The following is a 20,015-nucleotide window of genomic DNA, read 5'->3' as shown; positions in this document are numbered from 1 at the left end:
GCTCCGCACTGTCAGCACAGAGCCTGATGTGGGGCTCAATCCCACAAACTGTGAGATCGTGACCTGAGCTGAAATCAAGAGTCAGATGTTTAATCAAATGAGCCACCCAGGTGCTCCTTAAGCCACTCACATTTTGAAGTTCTTTGTTCCTATAGCATAACATACCCTATCCTGACTGATAGACTCTTCAACTCTACAAATTTTTTAATTAATTTTTTAATGTTTATTTATTTTTGAGAGAGAGAGAGAGAGAGAGAGAGAAAACACAGGCAGGGGAGGGGTAGAGAGAGGTAGGGACAGAGGATCCAAAGCAGGCTCTGTGCTGACAGCAGAGAGCCCGATATGGGGCTGGAACGTGTGAACCTTGAGATCATGACCTGTGCTGAAGGTGGATGCTTAACCAACTGAGCCATCCAGGTGACCAAAACTGTACAAATTTCTAAGATTCACAAGAGAACAGTATCTCAAATGCTAGTCTGAGACAGGAATTTAATATGAATAGCAAATTATCCACCCTAGAAATGGAAAATTCAGTGTGCCAAATTTAACAGCTCCTAATTACACTTATGTTCACAGAACATCAATTACTGAGTCTTGTATCAAATCACCTATCTTGGTAAAGCTAATACTCAGAATCTCTCTGACTCCAGAGTCTTTTACATGGTATTTAACAACACCAATAAATGTGCTTTGAGAACAAAATTTTGCCCGGAATGACAACACCAGTGACTGGGGAATAGCTTTTTCTAAATCTGATGGGAGTGGGAACAGGGATGCAATAATTTTGTATGTCTTATTGACTCTTTTGATTATCTAGAAACTCAGTAAGAGACTTGATACTACACTAATAAAATGTTTGACTAAGCTACAACTGTTTACAAAAAATTCCAACCCTATTTAAGTCTTGCAAAACTCTTCTATGGCACAAGAACAGACACTCATATCAATGGAAAGAATAGAGAACCCAGAAATGGACCCACAAATATATGGCCAACTAATCTTTGACAAAGCAGGAAAGAATATCCAATGGAATAAAGGCAGTCTGTTCAGCAAGTGGTGCTGGGAAAACTGGACAGCGACATGCAGAAGAATGAACCTGGACCACTTTCTTAAACCATACACAAAAATAAACTCAAGATGGATGAAAGACCTCAATGTAAGACAGGAAGCCATCAAAATCCTCGAGGAGAAAGCAGGCAAAAACCTCTTTGATCTTGGCCACAGCAACTTCTTACTCAACACGTCTCCAGAGGCAAGGGAAACAAAAGCAAATATTAACTACCGGGACCTCATCAAAATAAACAGCTTCTGTACAGCAAAGGAAACAATCAGCAAAACTAAAAGGCAACTGACAGAATGGGAAAAGATATTTGCAAATGACCTATCAGATAAAGGGTTAGTATCCAAAATCTACAATGAACTTATCAAACTCAACACCCCAAAAAAACAAATAATCCAGTGAAGAAATGGGCAAAAGACATGAATAGACACTTCTCCAAGGAAGACATCCAGATGGCCAACCGACACATGAAAAAGTGCTCCACATCACTCATCATCAGGGAAATACAAATCAAAACCACAATGAGATACCACCTTACACCTGTCAGAATGGCTAACATTAACAATTCAGGCAACAACAGATGTTGGCAAGGATGCAGAGAAAGAGGATCTCTTTTGCATTGTTGGTGGGAATGCAAGCTGGTACAGCCACTCTGGAAAACAGTATGGAGGTTCCTCAAAAAATTAAAAATAGAACTACCCTATGACCCAGCAATTGCACTACTAGGCATTTATCCAAGGGATACAGGTGTGCTGTTTCAAAGGGACACATGCACCCCCATGTTTATAGAAGCACTATCAACAGTAGCTAAAGTATGGAAAGAGCCCAAATGTCCATCGATGGATGAATGGATAAAGAAGATGTGGTATATATACACAATGGAGTATTACTCGGCAATCATAAAGAAAGAAATCTTACCATTTGCAACTACGTGGATCGAACTGGAGGGTATTATGCTAAATGAAATTAGTCAGAGAAAGACAAAAATCATACGACTTCACTCATATGAGGACTTCAAGAGACAAAACAGATGAATATAAGGGAAGGGAAACAAAAATAATATAAAAACAGGGAGGGGGACAAAACAGAAGAGACTCATAAATATGGAGAACAAACTGAGGGTTACTGGAGGGGTTGTGGGATGGGGGATGGGCTAAATGGGTAAGGGGCACTAAGGAATCTACTCCTGAAATCACTGTTGCACTATATGCTAACTAATTTGGATGTAAATTAAAAAAAAATAAAAAATAAAAAATTAGGAAAAAAAAGAACTAATAAAAAAAAACTCTTCTAACTAAGATTGAATGAAATATGAAACAGAAAGGATGAATTCTGGACATTATATTTCTTTGAAGTTTAAATTTCAAAGGCAAGAGAATTTGAGCTTAATCACTGATTTCTTTAGACTTAAATTGTCAAGGAGTTTTATTTTTTTTTATTAAAAAAATTTTTTTTAATGTTTATTTATTTTTGAGAGACACAGAGACAGAATGCAAGTGGGTTAGGGGCAGAGAGAGAGGGAGACACAGAATCCGAAGCAGGCTGCAGGCTCTGAGCTGTCAGCACAGAGCCCGATGTGGGGCTCGAACCCACAGAGCTGTGAGATCATGACCTGAGCCAAAGTCAGGCGCTCAACCGACTGAGTCACCCAGGTGCTCCTTAAATTGTCAAGGAGTTTTAATCTTTAGACTTTTATTTTTCCTGAGAATGGGAATTTGATAATGGGAGGGAGTTTTTGGTGAAATTTGAAGGGTCTCCGTGTTGACTGTATTTTATTATTGAAGTACCTCAATAGTGCTATGTAATCTCATTGTAAGCCCTCTTATATGTGAGATTGGACAATACTACTGAATATAATTGGTAAGGAAAATAGAGGAATGGATTTTCAGATTTGGAGTTTCTATAATCAATATACTATCTGTGGTAGTTATAAAACATGGCCTGTTCTATGTCTTGTCCTAGCAGCTTCTCTCTCATGTAGGGCTCCTGGAAGGGAGCTTAGGTTGGTTGTGAAAGTACATACAGCTTATACTATTCTAGCACCATCCCATAGGCCCTAAACCATGCTAGCACCATCTGATCTTCCCACAGTTCCCTTGGTTTACCTGAAAAATTGAGCCCACAAAACTTCTCTTCAGTTTTAACTGCTACCCTTAGATGAAACTTTAATACACCAAGTAGGATTCCTTTTGGGGGCATCTTTGTGTAATTTGTGTTTTGTTCTGTTTTGTTTTGGCTTTCTCTGCCTCCTATCACATGTGAATCTTGCTGCTCTCATGATGTGTCCCCACCTGTGTATATTTAGAGGTTCATACCTTGCTACCTAAATGTGCTATTGATGTTGTTCATGGGTTTGAGATTTTGCTAACTTGCTCTGTTTTTGTAGGAAGCTATGAGGATATTTAAAAACCATTCCACTTTCAACTTCACAAAATGCTCTTTGCTTTTTTTGTGATCCTTTCATGTAGCAAAGATAATTATATATGTTCACCAAATCTCTTTTCATATTTCTTCTATATTCCCTGTCCATCCCCCCAACACCCTCCCCAAATGAAGCATGACCCAGGGACTTAGTCCTGCCTAGTGAAACATGAATGGAAATAACAAGTGTCACTTCACAGTGGTGGCAGTGAGACCCCTCTGCACCATTCCTTCATCTCTCTCTTCCCCTTTGGTCATTAGCATACAGCCTAAGGACTGAAGCAGCCAGCCTCAATGGTCTCAGCAAAGAAGATAACAATCTAGAGTAGAGTTTGCACTAGTGAGAAATAAACGTTTAAGTCTTCTGCCACTACTCTCTTGGAGTTGCGGCTATAGCACAAACCCAGACTACCCAGACTTCACCTCTTCCTTGTAAATGTGCTCAAGTATCTCCTATCCCCCACCCCCCAAAAACAAACTTTCCCCTAGTCCTTAAATTATCATATATCTCCCTCTCATTCACTGATACATTTCTGGAAGTAAAATCTATATTTGCTACATCCACTTCCTCACCACCCACTCACTGCTTAATTCCTGGGGATCTTGCTTCTGCTTCTTCATTCTTCAGAAACTATTTTGAGATTACCAATGATTTCCTACTTCCCAAATCACATTCAATCCTGCTCAACCTCTCTTCTACCAAGGCCCCAAACTCTAGTCAAGTGGTATCAAATCGTTTTGTGATCAAAGACTCCTTTGAAAATCAGATAAAAGTTAGGGATCTTAAGGGGAAAAAAAGCTATGAATCTTATTCTCAGAAAAATCGTGTGTGTATATATACACATACACACACACACACACATATGTATTTCCCGAGGTATTTTCCTATACCACCCTACCCTAAAGTTTTGTCTCTCCTCTACTTTTGGCATTTCTGTAGTGGCTTCTTATACTAACTATTCTCTCATGCATCTCTCTCTTCATTCAATCATGGAGTACTTGTGAAGTAAAAAAACAACATTGTGTTCCTCTTATCCCAAACGACATGACAGGATAGTTGGGAAAGAGACATGTTTACATTAAAACTTGAGCAATAAGATAGGGAAGAATATGAAAAAGTGGGAGAAATATTGAACTATTTATGAAGAAGGGTCCGATACTGCTTTCTGTAAGAGAGGGAGTATAAACTGGACCTTGAAAGACAGGCTGGACTTTTGGGTAAGTAGATAGAAGGAAGAATTGTGTGTCAAATAGAATAGAAGGTATTATGTGAACAACAAGAAACATGTAAATATAAATGAAATGTTGAAGAGATCATAAGTAGGTCCGACAGGGAATGACCAGAAAGGATACAAAGGTAGATAAAAACAGAACACTAGAGGGGCACCTGGGTGGCTCAGTTAGTTAAGCGTCCAACTTCAGCTCAGGTCATAATCTCACAGCTCTTGAGTTCAAGGCCTTTGTCGAGGTCTGTGCTAACAGCTCAGAGCTTGGAGCCTGCTTCAGATTCTGTCTCTCTCTGTCTCTCTCTCTCTCTCTCTGCCCCTCACCCACTCATGTTCTGTCTCTCTCTCTCTCTCTCTCTGCCCCTCACCCACTCATGCTCTGTCTCTCTCTCTCTCTTTCTCAAAAATAAACATTAAAAAATTTTTTTTAAACAAAAAAACAAAAACAGAAAGCTAGGTTGAAACCAGTCCGGTGTTAGCCTTAAGGCTTTATTTTGGGAATAATAGGGAGACACTGAATATTTTTGAGCAAAGGACTGCCAGGATAAAAATGATCTTTTAGGAGATTAATCTGTTTAGAGTATCTAACAGAGAAATGAGGGACTGGCCCAAAGGAGTTAAGTTAAGGGACTGTGCAATAATCCACGGTTTGTACTTCTGAACTACAGAACTGAAGTGTTTGAGAAGAGTATCTTAGTGAAAGGGGCACAACTGATGTAGGAGGCATGAAGACGTGCGGCTTGGATCTCCCTTCACCTGTTAGAATGCAGTCAGCTAAGAGCCTCCAGCTGCAGCCCCTTCAGGACCTCACACAGCAGTATCCAAGCTGAGGTCATCATCTTCCCGTGCAGCCCCCACCAATGACTGATCATGACAGCACTACTAGGGCCTAGCCATTTCTACCTAACACAGGACTTCTCTGACAGGCAGCCTTCACTCTGGAGCTCCCCACTGGGTTGGCTGAGACTTTGCTAGGTGGACATCAAAGTTTGAGGCTCTCCCCATCCAATCCTGTTTCCTTGCCACTTTTTCACCGGTGTCAGATCAGCACCCAGGTCTGAGGGCTCTCCCTACTCAGTCCTCCTTCTTCCACCTTTCTCTCTCATAGGTGTTATATCCCACTCCCCAGATAATATAAAAATACTTTGGAAATACATGAAAAGCTCACATTATAAAATTCATACAAGTAAAAATTAAATTGATAGCACTGAATTAATTGTGTCTAGGAAAGGCATAATCTAAGTTTAATTATCGCATGCACTAGCAAACTAAGAAATATGGTTAACAGTGATTTACAGATTGAAAAAAACACCAAGGTCACTGCAGGCTTGAACAAATTTTCTACATGCTGAAATCTTTTCTCTGATTTAACCTGAGATTAAGTAAGAGACTAAAGTAGCCATTTGAACATATCGTTATTTAGAGGAACCAATTTATTTTAAAAAGAATCGTTTCATGTCACAACTAAAGTAATAATGGGATAACGGGAGCAGCAGGGTGGCTGAGACAAGTGTTTCAGAGGGGGTTCAGCAAATAGGAGAGTCTGTACACATACTAAAACAATATCCGTCAGGTAGAAAACATTCTTGAAGCTGCCTTTGAATATACTCTGTGTTCATGAGACACTTCTGTGAAAATGGAAAGATATTCCCACCATGGCAGGATCAAAAAAAAAAAAAAAATATATATATATATATATATACACACATATATGTAACTGCCACATAATACACTAACTTGATAATCAGGATCTAACGGAAACTCTATATGACAGACCATCTCACACAATCAGCTAAACATAACCACTCTTCCTGTTTTGTTTGAAGGGGGAAGTTATAACGTAATGTTAGAGGTGTATTTTTTGATGTGCGTTAGGCTGAGAAGATTAGCTGGCCATTCAGTTTCAACTGTTCAGTGGTAATTTGGGAATGAAATTGTTACAGTAAAGTAGTTTTGAGCTAATAAAGAACTGTTTGATTGAAGGCCCAATCATTTCCTTCCTATTTTTAACTGCTATCCAATACAACAGTTTCCTTTTGAAGCACATCTTAGTAGAGGTTGAAACATCTCAATGACATCAATTCAAATTATTGCCACTCACGAATAAAACATTTTACATAATTCCACAGTCCTCCTAAACCTCTAGTATGTCCTCTCTCCTGTCAGCTTCCCATTTTATACATTCTCTTTCCCAAATCATTTTCCTCCTTACTCTACAAATTCCCAACTTTCTTATACCTTTTCCTTACACCTTTCACATCATTTCCACAACTCTCTACTCTCAACTGAGGACACTGCCTCACACTTGTCTGAGAAAATAAAAGCCATCATAAGTTGCTCATTTGGGGGGGGGGGCCTACAGGCCATGGTGGCCTTGCAGCCCCACAAGGAGGGCCCTTCTCCCTCTGCTCTGCCATGCCTTCACTGGCCCACCTGTCAGCTCTCGCCCAAAGCACGCAGGGATGCAGTGCTGAGCCAAGAAAATCTTATCATAATTGGAGACGGACCCCTATATAAAAATTCAAACCTTTTACCTGCTCACTTTTCCATCCATGAAAATGACTGTTGGAACAGAAACTAAGAAAATTAAGATAAGAAACACAAGAATAGAGCCAACAGTTCAGGGAAAAACACAATTTGACATAAGCAAAAAGAAGAATTTATTTATTCAAGACTAAAAGCTAAAGGCCTGGAACTGAGAACCAGATCAGGTCAAAAAACAACAACAGATGCAGAAGAAATGGCTGACTTTTATACGGAACTTTTAAATGAAAATCTTCAGAAGCACATGTATTATAAACAGAGACTGGTATAAGCATAATTTTGCCATCACCTTCTTCATGGGAAAAGTGGCCCTGGAGAGGGTTTGGAACAAGCATAGACTGAAACAAAAGAAGACCAGCATTTAGTACCCCACCCTTACCCACACACCAGTGTCTCAGGAGAAGCAGCTGCTTTGGGAGTTCAGTTTGCCAGTGCTCTAAAAACTTGTAAGTGAACTGAGTCCCACACCTTCTTTCTTTATGGGGCCTCCTTGGCTTATGTCAGCACCAGGGTAGATAGACTGGGAGAATGAGGGTCCCAGTGAGCTGTGGGCCATGTGACTCTGTCCTGACTGTGGATTCCAAGTTGGCCCTGGGTCACGGACATGATACTAAATAAAGCCCAAGCACTGTGTACCCATTAGAAAAAAAAGTGGGGGGGAGGGCACCTGGGTGGCTCAGTTGGTTAAGTGACGGACTCTTAATTTTGGCTCAGGTCATGATCTTGTGGTTCGTGGGTTCAAGCCCCGCATTGGGCTCTGCACTCACAGTGCAGGGCCTGCTTGGGATTTTCTATCGCTCTCTCCCTCTCTCTCTCTGCCCCTCCCCCGCTCACTCTCTGTCAAAAATAAATAAATATTACCAAAAAAAATTTTTTTAAGAAAAAAAAGAAGTTGCTCATTTTGGGATTTCCAAATCTGTATATCTCCTTCTTCCCCCCTGTTTCAATGTAGGGAGTATCTCTCTTCCTATCATTTCACTCCTGCTGTGGATCTAATCCCTCACCCTCCACAATCTCACCTCTCCTTTCTAATGAATAATTCTGATCCTAATACAAACATGTGCTAGTATCTGACATAGTAAAAAGCCTTTTATTGACTTCTATCATCTTTTTACTACCTCTCCTTCTTTTGCTTCCTCTCACAGAAAACTTCTTGAAATATCCTATCTCTGCATGCTGTCTCTATTCCCTCACCAGGTCACTCTTGAATCTTCTCCAATCCAGCTTCTCTGTCCTACCATGCCTCTGGCATTGTGTGTGTCAAGGTCAATAATGACCTCTATACTGTCAAATCCATTGGCTACTTTGGTCCTTATCTTACCTGATTCTTGAGTAGTATCTCTCTCCCTGGAAACTTTCTCCTCTTTTAGCTTCTGTGATGCCATTCTGTGCAGAAGAGAGTTAACATAGCAGACATGAGATTGCTATCCTTTGAAAGGGCTTGCAAGGTTGGCCCTTGGCTAGCGTTTGAAAACTTGATTTTCAGTGGTATTCCTTTTTTCCCTAACTGATAATAACGGCTCACTGTGCCTAGACAGAGGGTGCCTACATGATCAGAACCCAAATAAAATTCTTGGGCACTATGTCTCTAATGGGCTTCCTTGTACAGAAACATCACAGACATATCAGTGTGTTTTCACTGACAGGGGAAGAGTGTGCTCTATTTGACCCCTTACAAAATAAAAAGGGCATTAAGGAAACCTACTCATGGATTTTTCCAGACTCCACCTGTGTCTTTCCCCCTTATGATCTGCCAGTATGTATTTACTATAGTCCTGTGATAAATCTCAACCATGAGTACAACCATATGCTGGTTCCAGGGAACCTCCTAGTGAATATCCAAATGCAGAGCTGGTCTTCATCACTCTGTCCTGGTTTTCCTTTTCTCATACTCCTTTATTGGTTTCTCCTGCTCTGTCCCCCTTGGAGCCTCAAGGTTTTACTCTCTTCTCTCTATATACTGTTTTTTAAACAATTTTATTTGATACTTTAACATTAAATAAAATATCATCCATATGCTGACAACTTCCAAATTTATATCTCTAGTCTAAATCCTACCACTAACTCTAGAAACTTATATCCAAAAGCCTTCTTGAATCTTCACTTAGGATCTTGTAGGCAAACTTAGTATGGCCAGTACAGAATTCATGACTGCTTCTTCCTAAACCTGGTACCCTCTCTGTTTTCCCCATCTCAGTGATGACTTTACCATATGTGCTATTACTACCAAAGACAGAAATGTGGCAGTGACCTATGACTCTTCCCTTTCTCTCACACCACATTCTATCATCAAATTTTATTAGGTTCACCTTCAAAATATCTCAAATCTGACCACTTTTCACTATTTCACCTTGATACAAGTCATCATCATCTTTCACTGGACTACTGAAATAGCTTCCTAATTAGTCTCTCTACTTCCCATTCTTTTCTTACCCCTGTGTGATCTATTCTCCATTCAGAGTCAGAGAAATCCTTGAAAGTTCAAATCAAATTATGTCATTTTCCTGAATAAAAACTTGTCTATTGGTTTCCATTGCACTCAGAGTAAGTCTAAATTCTTGGCCCACTTATTAGGTTAGAAGTAAAAGTAGGTGCTCTTGCATTAAACAAACAAAAACAAACAAACAAAACTTGGCTTGATCAAGAAACAAAGAAGGCCAGAGTACCTAGAACAGAATGAGTGAGGAGAGATCAAGATATAAGATGAAACATTAAGACAGAAAGTGGTCTTTGCTTGCAGGCCTTGTTTTTTAGTATTTATTTCGCAAATTTGTGCTGACATACAGAAACAAAAGTCACAATAATGTTCTCTAATGAACTGATCATTTATGAGTCCCAACTCAAATATTTTTCCATACAAAACACTAGCACTTATTTTCCCTACCCTATCTTACTCAGTGCCCCTCAGTTGACATCCTTATTGGTTTGAACTGTGAGACTGTGTTAATATCCCCAAGTATCAATCAAGTACAAATCAAATGAATCAAAAGAATTTAACTGCACAATTTGCTACAAGTACAAGATTACATGAAGTTGATGAAAGTGATGTTAAAGAATTCTTTAAATCACACACAAGGCTGTTGGCAAGTGAGACTGCAGTTATACCAGTTAACAATAGGAGCAGAGAAAATCAAAAATGACTGTTTCAAAAAAGAATAATTTGAATATCAAGCAATTAAGGGAAGGCACTAGGAAAATTGATGAGGCTGTTAATAATTTTGGTAAAAATGACTTTCTGCCTATTAAGAGAGTGAAAAAAGGAGGCCACAGAATAGGAGAAAATACTTGCAAGTTACATATATGGTACAGGATTTATCCCCAGAATATACAAGGATCTCTCAAAACTTAGTAAGAAAACAAGTAAGGCTCCAAAAAATTGGAAAAAAAGATGTTAATAGGCACTTTGCCAGGAAAGACACATGATTGCTAAATTAGCACTCAAAAAGATATTCATCATTATTAGGCATTAGGAAAATGCATATTGGAAGCACAATGAGATACTATTACACTCCTCCTAGAAAGGCTAAAGTTAAAAAGACTGACCATACCAAGCAGGCAAGGATGTGGAACAACTAGAAGTCTTGTACACTACAGGTAAAAATGTAAAATGGCAGAACCACATTGGAAAATAGCTTACAGTTTCATATACCTACCATATGATCCAGCCTATCTTCTCCCAGGTATTTGCCCGTGAGAGACAGAAATATGTGCCCACACAAAGACATACACATTGATATCCATAGCAGTTTTATTTGTATTAACCAGAAACTGTAAACAACCAAAATGTCCATCAACAGATGAATGGATAAGCAAATTGTGGTATATTTAAAAAATGGAACACTAATCAGCAGTTGCTTGAGAGAAAACTATAGAATCATACCAACAACATGATGAAGATCAAGTGTGGTCACTTGATCAGCAAAAGCAGCAGCAGCTGGGAACTTTTTGGAAAAGCAAATTCACAGGCCCCACTCCAGATCTACTAAATCAGAAACTCTGAGGGTGGGAGCTCTCCAAACCACAGCTTTAGACTAATTTGCTAAAAGTATCAGTGAAGGTTTTTGATGTCAACTATGTTTACTATCAGTAACCAACTCTGGCTAACTTAAATTGAAGATAAATTTATTGGCAAATATCAAGTAACTCTCAGAATTGGTAAGAAATGGTAAGAAAGATTCTTAGGGAATCAAGGAACCAAGGGAGTGAGGGTAACAGAAATAATCTGGTTAAGGCGCTGTTGCCGCCAACAACATATGCCATCTCTTCTATTTGACATAGTGGTCACTGTAGGCAGCTGCTGCTCCTGACAACACAACCATGGATGCCACACTGCCTATCTATCAGAGATCCAATATCATCCATCATCCTTTCATCTTAGTATCACTTGCTCAAGATTTAAAGTACATACTGGCAAAATCCGGATCACGAGGCTGTCAGGGGGATGGGTAGAGGGTGAATCTCACCCATTAAGCTTCTGAAGTTAGAAGGAGGAGGCTACTTCTCACTAAGACCTAGATGATGAGAGGATTTCCCAAATCTAGCAAATGGGTTCAGATGCTGAGTAGTCAAAAACAATTACAGATGCCCACTATTCAAAGTGTTCTGAATAAAGTAAATTAGGTGTATTTTTAGCAGGACCACTTTCTAGCAGAATTAGTCAAATGTATTCTTTGTACTACTAATTATGGACTTAAGAAGGATCCATAAAACTTACTCTTTGTTCTTGGGAGTTAAGTCTTTTCATTCAAGTATTGGCTCACAGTGGATCATAAGAGTGGATGGTGCCAGCATGTGCCTTTCCGCTGCATGTTTGAGTAAAGACTAACATGAAATGACTGTATTAAATAATGCTACCTTGACTAGACTCTTGGTAGTTAGTCTTCAAGTGTTGTTATTTAAAACTAAATTAATTGGACATTCATTGGCAAAAATATGAACCTTGATCTAAATGTCACACCTCATACAAAAAATTAACTCAAATGGACCATGGACTTCAATGCAAAACATAAAACTTAAAAAACAACAACAGCAACTTTGAATCTAGGACTAGGCAGAATTTCTTAGAACTGACACCAAAAGCTTGAACCACAAAAGGAAAAATTGACAAATTAGACCTCATCAAAATTAAAAACTTACTCTGCAAAAGATTCTATCAAGAGGATAAAAAGATAAGCTACAAACAAGGAGAAAATATTTGTAAACCACATATCTGACAAAGGAATAGCACTTGGAATATATAAAGAACTCACAAAATTCAACAGTAAAAAAAACCTAGCAGGCAAAAAACATGAGCAGACATTTTACCCAAGAAGACATACAAGTAGCAAATAAGCACATGAAAATAAGGTCAACACCATTAGCCATTAGGGAAATGCAAATTAAATCCACAATGAGATAGCACCATATAAACAGTTTGGGATTATTTTATTTATAAAATTAAACAATGCGACCCAGCATGACCCGGCAATTAAACTCTTAGACTTTTATCCCAGAGAAATTAAAACTTATGTTTACACAAAAATTTGTAGATGAATGTTCACAGCAACTTTACTAGGAATAGCCAAAAACAAACTATGGCACATCCAAACTAGGGAATGTTATTCAGCTATAAAAAGAAACAAACTATGGCACATGCAACAACTTGGATGAATCCCAAGGGAATTATCTGAGAGAAAAGAGGCAATCCCAACAGGTTATACCCTGTATGATTCCATTTATAGAACAGTCTTGAAACCATAAAATTGTAGAAATAGAGAACAGATTAGTAATTTCTAAGGGTTAGAGACATGAAAGGGGTCAGAGATGCGAATGTGAGTATAAAGGGCAAAAGCAGGGAGCATTGTGGTGATGGAAATGTTCGTATCTTGCTTGACTGTATCAGTCTAAATATCCTGATTATGATACTGTACTACAGATGATACCAATTTTGGGAACCTGGGTAAAAGGCACAAGGGATATCTTTATTTCTTACAACTACATGTGAATCTATGATTATCTCAAAATAAAAGGATTTAAAAAACAAAACAAGGCAAAAACTGAATTCTAGTACTTAGGTTCTGAGTCCAGAAAGGCAGCCCACTCTCTATGGGTAGGGATGAGCTAACAACACTACTATCGTTATTGTTAATACATATAGATCCATGACTGTAATCTGGTTTCAGTTTACCTTCTTGTCTCTTCTCTTGCCTTATGCACATTTTCTGTGCTCCTACCATACTGTACTCAATGTTCCTTGGCCTAATTAGGCCCAGTGAAAACTCCATATGCTTTCCACATACTTCTGCCTCTGCCTAGGGTATACCTATCCACTTGACTTCATGACTTCAATACCCTAATGTCACCACTGCAGCTTCCTGTAAGTATCTGGTTACTGCCCAAAGCACTGAATTCATACATCTGAAATAGCTTCAGTATAAAATCCAAAATTCTTAACCCAACTTACAAGATACTACATGACCTAACTCTGCTTACCCTCTCTGCCATTATTATCCTCTCTCTCTGTACACATTGGTCTTTCTGAGCTTCTCAAACAAGCTAAGTTCTTCCCCTACCTCAAGCCTTGGCTCAGACTGTTCTCCTGGCTAGATCCTTCCTAATCATCCTTTTCCCCAACTCATTTGTCAACTGCTACTTCTTCAAAGAAATCTTTCCAGGCCTCCTGGTCTAGGCCAGGTCCCCCTATTCTACACAATCAGAGCACCCCTTATCCTATTAAAGCATTTAACAAAATCATAATTAAAATACCTGTAAAAGGAAATGTTTAATGTCTGACTGCTCTGCCAGTCAGTGAGCTCCATATCAGTAATCATATAGAAAATTGATCTTTTAGGAAAAATATTTTATATTAAATTTTAAGTTGTTTATTCTTTCTACCATATAAATCCCTTTGTCTCTTTTAACTTGTTTACATTTATTGTCTCTCTTTCTCTCTCTCTCTCTCTCTCTCTCTCTCTCACATACACATAGAGCCTTGTATGAATGGTTTGTGGAAATTACAGAAATTGTGGAAATGTTTAGATTAAAGCACTACTGGAACAGGAACAACAGAAGCCTCAGGATAAGATGATCACTTGACAGAAGTAGTTTACCAGAGCAAAAGTTCAGATCTGGGAATTGCTATAAAAACATAAGTCCCCATTCTCCAAAACTGGCAGGCAGAACTAATGGGTGAGGCACTGAATTTTTCAGTCTATGGAAGGCAGTCTGAATTAGTTTTATCTAGAGATTTTAAGAGGTAGTAAGATCCCAGATGACATTTAGTTACAATTTTAATTTATCTGTTTACTTGACTGTCAACCCACTAGATAGTGAACTCCTTGAGGACAAGTACTGTGTCATTCATCTTATGATCTCAAACTTGGCACTCAGGAGGCACTTAATAATGTTTACTGAATTAATGAATATATAATTCACCCTGGAGCATTAGGGATTTGATATATTACCCCTCTTATGAGTCTGTAAATTTCAAAAGAGATTGTGCTTAGTACAAAGAAACAGATTGCAAAGGGTAGCATTTCAAGCATCAGATATAGTGTGAGTGTCTTGCTGGCTATTCAAATTATTCATGCAGACAATTCCATTCTGTGCTTAGGAGCAGGGGGTAGGTGGAAAGAGCATATATCCTCTTTGTGCTTTAGTTATTATCTCTCCACTGCCTCTACTGTTAACTTTTTCAACTATCATTAAATACAATACATCTCTTTACCATATTTGATTATGAAGGAAGCTGTGTCCTCCTATATTATCCATAGCTTGTCAAAAAGAAGAAACATAAAGAGCTTCAGTTGTGTTGAAAAACTCCTAGCATTTAAATATCAAATAGGCATTTTCTAAATAATAACTTAATAATTTTTTAATCCTTTAATAAATATGCCTTGATAGATAGGCATCACCAGTGACCACCTATGTGATATGAGGATTCTTTTTTTTTTTTTTTTCAACGTTTTATTTATTTTTGGGACAGAGAGAGACAGAGCATGAATGGGGGAGGGGCCGAGAGAGAGGGAGACACAGAATCGGAAACAGGCTCCAGGCTCTGAGCCATCAGCCCATAGCCCGACACGGGGCTTGAACTCACGGACCGCGAGATCGTGACCTGGCCAAAGTCGGACGCTTAACCGACTGCGCCACCCAGGCGCCCCTGTGATATGAGGATTCTAAAAAAGCTCTGAATCATCCACGATTATTCCCCTTTGCTCCAAATGATGTCTAATACTTCAGAGCTAGAAGTTCATTCCTTAAGGGTCTTCAGTTCCAGTAACATGGCATCCTGAGTAATGCAGAAACCCTAATATAGAAAAGCTGCATTAAACACAACAAGTGATAACAATAGATGAGTTCACACACAGAAAAAAAATCTCCAGATGACAGAAACAAAAAAGAAAGGAAAGCCAGAGTGATAAGTGTGTGACTTAACTCTGCATCAATTTTGGGGCAATGTTATTGAATCTTGAAACAGCAAGTGACTTGCACTTTAATATCTACTCAGGGAAAGAAGTTGAAGCCTTGAACCTAAGGGAGTTGGAAGTCAAATATTGCATAGTAATAAAACTCTCCAAGGGCTGAATTCTCAGGCCTGTAACTTGCATAGGACAGAAATCCAAATTTATATTTGAGAAGTTTACATAGCTGAGAAATTAACATAAATATTTATTGGTACTGAGCCTGTGATATTTTTGTGGGTCTGGTGCAAACAAACAAACCAACAAAATGCTCTGGGTCACATGGGATTTCCACAGAGAAAAAAAGCCATGTGAAGATAATTTCATAAAATAAAAAATTATAAAACTGAAGCAAATGATCCACCATGAACAAAAGTCAACAAACATATAGCATCCCCAAAAGTCTGAAATAACAGGGGTGTCTGGCTGGCTCAGTCAGAGGAGCATGTGACTCTTGATCTTAGGGTTGTGAGTTTGAGCCCCATGTTGGGTATAGAGATTACTTAAATAAAGTTTAAAAAACTTTTAAAAATCTGAAAGAACAGAAAGGACTGTTTGAATACAATTGTCTAAAATAATTAAATACACATGTCAAAATGATGAAAAGAGTCATTGGAACCATAAAGAACAAAAGTCAATGAAAATAGAATAGTAGATTTGGAAAAGAACTAAATAGAACTTGTAAAATTAAAAATATAATCGTTGGAATTAGAAGCTCAATAGATAAGTTAAACAGATCAGGTAAAGATAAACAAAGAATTCTATGAGTTACAAATAGGTCTGATAGTTATCCAGAATGAGTAAGGAGACAAAGACTTGCAAAATGAAAGTAACAAATATGGAGAGTAGCATAAGAAGATATAACATACGTCTAATGGGAATTCTACAAAGAAAGAAGGGGAAAAATTGTGAAAAGATAATAGCCAAAAATTTTTATGATTGATGAGTGACATGGATCTTTTAAGAAATACAAATCCCGGGGCGCCTGGGTGGCGCAGTCGGTTAAGCGTCTGACTTCAGCCAGGTCACGATCTCGCGGGTCCGTGAGTTTGAGCCCCGCGTCAGGCTCTGGGCTGATGGCTCAGAGCCTGGAGCCTGTTTCCAATTCTGTGTCTCCCTCTCTCTCTCTGCCCCTCCCCCGTTCATGCTCTGTCTCTCTCTGTCCCAAAAATAAATAAACGTTGGAAAAAAAAAATTAAAAAAAAAAAAAAAAAAAAGAAATACAAATCCCCTGCAAGATAAATAAACAGAAACCTACATCCAGCTACATCATAGTAAAATGGCAAAATGCCTAACAAAGAGGAAAACTATAAAGTAGTAATCACAGAAGAATTCATTCCTTTAGCTGTGATTTTCTCTTTACTAAAAAAATGAATTCTAAATACACTCTAATGAAGGAAAGTAGATACTATGGCTGGATGAGAAGGGCTTTGGGATGAAAAAAATCAAAACTTAAAAAACATATAGGAACAGGAAAAAACCTCTCATTTCTCAGGTCCAATATTCTTGTGCCTTTAGGAACTGAAATACAGCAGAAGTTTGGACATTTGATTACATTAGAATGAATCATTCTAATCGAATTCAAATACTTCTAAAGATTATGCTCTGACCACATAAATTCAATATACTCTCAGGCTCAAATGTATCATATACAGAATAAGGCAGGGAAGGCAGGAAATTAACAACCTGTCATTTTTGTTCACTGCTACTAAGTGGATTATCAAGCAGAGTGAACCAAAGGCATAAATATTTGATTGGTAATTATCCCCATTAATTCCTCCAACCTGAGGAGAAAGCTCTGTCTTCAGAATATTTTCCATGAAGGGCTATTGCACTTTCCAAGAAAGGAGATTTTAGTCTGTTTCCTGGAGGGGTCTGATAAGAAGCCAATGTCTCCCTCAGGGTCTGAATGAAAGCATAATGTGCCGTTATCTTTTGGCAGAGGATCCGGAGCTCTAAAAGATAAAAAATGCTTGGGAGTTGGTCTCAGAAGAGAAAATTAACCCCAGACTTTGGATGACTATCTCAAATGATAAGTGGACTAAGTCCCCCAGAGAGATTTAAGGTTTCTCAACTTTCTCACCTGAATAGGTTTCACTCACTAGTGTTTTCCAGTAAAGTTCACATAGAATAACAGAAAGAGACTTCATCTTTTTTGTTCCAATAATTCTTTTGACCTTTCCAGTTTAGACATCCATTCCCAGGGAAACTGACATCATCAGGAACTGCTTCTTGGAAATCTTAAGTCCAAACATTCCTGTTCTTCCAGATCCCTTGTTCAGGCTAATCCTTTCATATTGCTCCTGTACCTAATTAGGATCCGAGTACCTTGACCTCTCTATTAACCCTCTTCTCTTTCATTTAGACTTCAACCAATTTTGACATTAACCACTCTCTTTTAAATATTCTCAACCCAAGGATCCTACTTAGGAAAGAGAATTCAATGAGATATTGTGGGTAAAGCGCTGGCTGAGAGAAGGGCTCAACAAAGGGTAGCTAACACCATTACCATCGCCACCACCAGCATACATTCTTATTCTTTTGTCACTGTATCATACCAGACTCCACGGCACACAATCTGGGGCTGCTAAACATTATTGGGAAAAATCACTAAAGTGTTCGGACAGATGGCAGTAAATTCATGCTTCCAGACTTAACTGACAAATAATTCTGTTTCTCTAATGAGTTTTCTGAATTTTGAGACTACTATAAACGTTCTCCAGTCTCCTCCAATCTCCTTCTCCCCACTTCTTCCCATTGTTCTCATTCTCTCATTACACAGAAAAACAAAAAAAAAAAAAAAAGAAACTATCAGAAAGAACTTCTCCAACCTAGCCACCCAAAACTGCAAACCTTTCTGCATTTGCACCTATCCTCCCCTGCCTTCCTCCTCAGACAATGAAGCACAGTCTGGCTTATTGCTAAAGGACAATGACTCCATATTCTCTCCCACTCTCTGTCATGCTCGCCCACGTAACTTCAACCTTTCTCCATTGGCTCCTTCTCATTATTATTTAAAACATATCCCACCTTCAAAAATTCCTTTTTATACCAGCTACCTCCTTATCTCTCTCCTTTTCTTCCCACCCAAACTTTTAAAAAAGGTTGTCTGCTTTTGCTGCCTCTATTTATTTACTTCCTATTTTTCCATTGTCATTGTAATCTGGTTTCCATTTGTACACTCCACTGAAACTGTTACCTGCTGTATCAACAACTCCTATAAACTCTACTCAGTTCTCATTTCACTTAACAGCTCAAATCACTTTTGGTACACTGATTACTTCCTCCATCTGAAACACTCCATCTTTAGGAAGGCCCCTTTCCTAGAACTCCTCCTATTTCTCTGACAGCTTCTCATGAGCATTCTTTGTGGTCTCTCTCCTCTTTCTCTACACATCCCTAAATATGGTACCCCTGAGAGGCTGGTCAAGGACCCTACTCTTTTCATACTGTTAACCTAATTACACAACAGCCATTAGACTGAGGTGGCTCTAATGTCCTTGCCCAAATTCTGTGTAAATGACTCAAGGTTATGAAATCTAAACGCTAAGGACAACCAATCATAAACAGCCAACTGGGCTTTACGGTATAGCCAATCAAATAATTTCCTTTCTTTGTCTCCACACCTTCTCTACATAAATCTTTCCCTTGGCTCCTCTGGGCTCCAAACTTCTGCTTTTACTCTGCCCAATTTCGATAGATTTTTGCTCAATAAACTCTTAAAATTCTTAATATGCCTGTTATCTGTTAGTAAGTCTCTGTCTCATTCCCTTCAGTCCTACCTATATGCTAATCAATATTTCAGTTTAGGTCATCCTCTTGATCCATACATCAAAGTACTTTTCCATCCCTTAGGCATTCTGTCTCCAAATCTGTTTCTGTTGTGTTCTCCATCTCAGTGAAGGAGTTTACTATCCATCTTCCCAAACCACAAATCTGAAATCATCCTGTCTCTTCCCATTGTTTCACTCTTCATATTCAGTCAGCTACCAAGTCCAGGCCATTTTACTTGCTGCAGTAGCTCTCAAATCATTCCACTGACATCCAGGACATCATTATGTCACAACTTCTTAAGAGTTCCTCCAGTTTCCAGTGGTGTCTATTTTAATCCATTCTCCACATAAAGCCAGAATGATTCTTGGAAACTGTAAGTTATATCACACCACTCCTATGCTTAAAACATTTCAGAGTTTTTGTTGCTTTTAGGATTAATGCTCTAAAAACTCCCTAGCATTTTTCTAGGTTTCAATCCTGCACTCCCCTCTTGCAAGCAATCTGCAGCCATTCTGAACTTCCTTGAATTCCTAGAGTGCATGCTTGTGG

Source organism: Lynx canadensis, chromosome A3 (genome assembly GCF_007474595.2).
Source record: "Lynx canadensis isolate LIC74 chromosome A3, mLynCan4.pri.v2, whole genome shotgun sequence".
NCBI classification, from domain to species: Eukaryota; Metazoa; Chordata; class Mammalia; order Carnivora; family Felidae; genus Lynx; species Lynx canadensis.
This window is presented reverse-complemented; position numbering follows the sequence as displayed.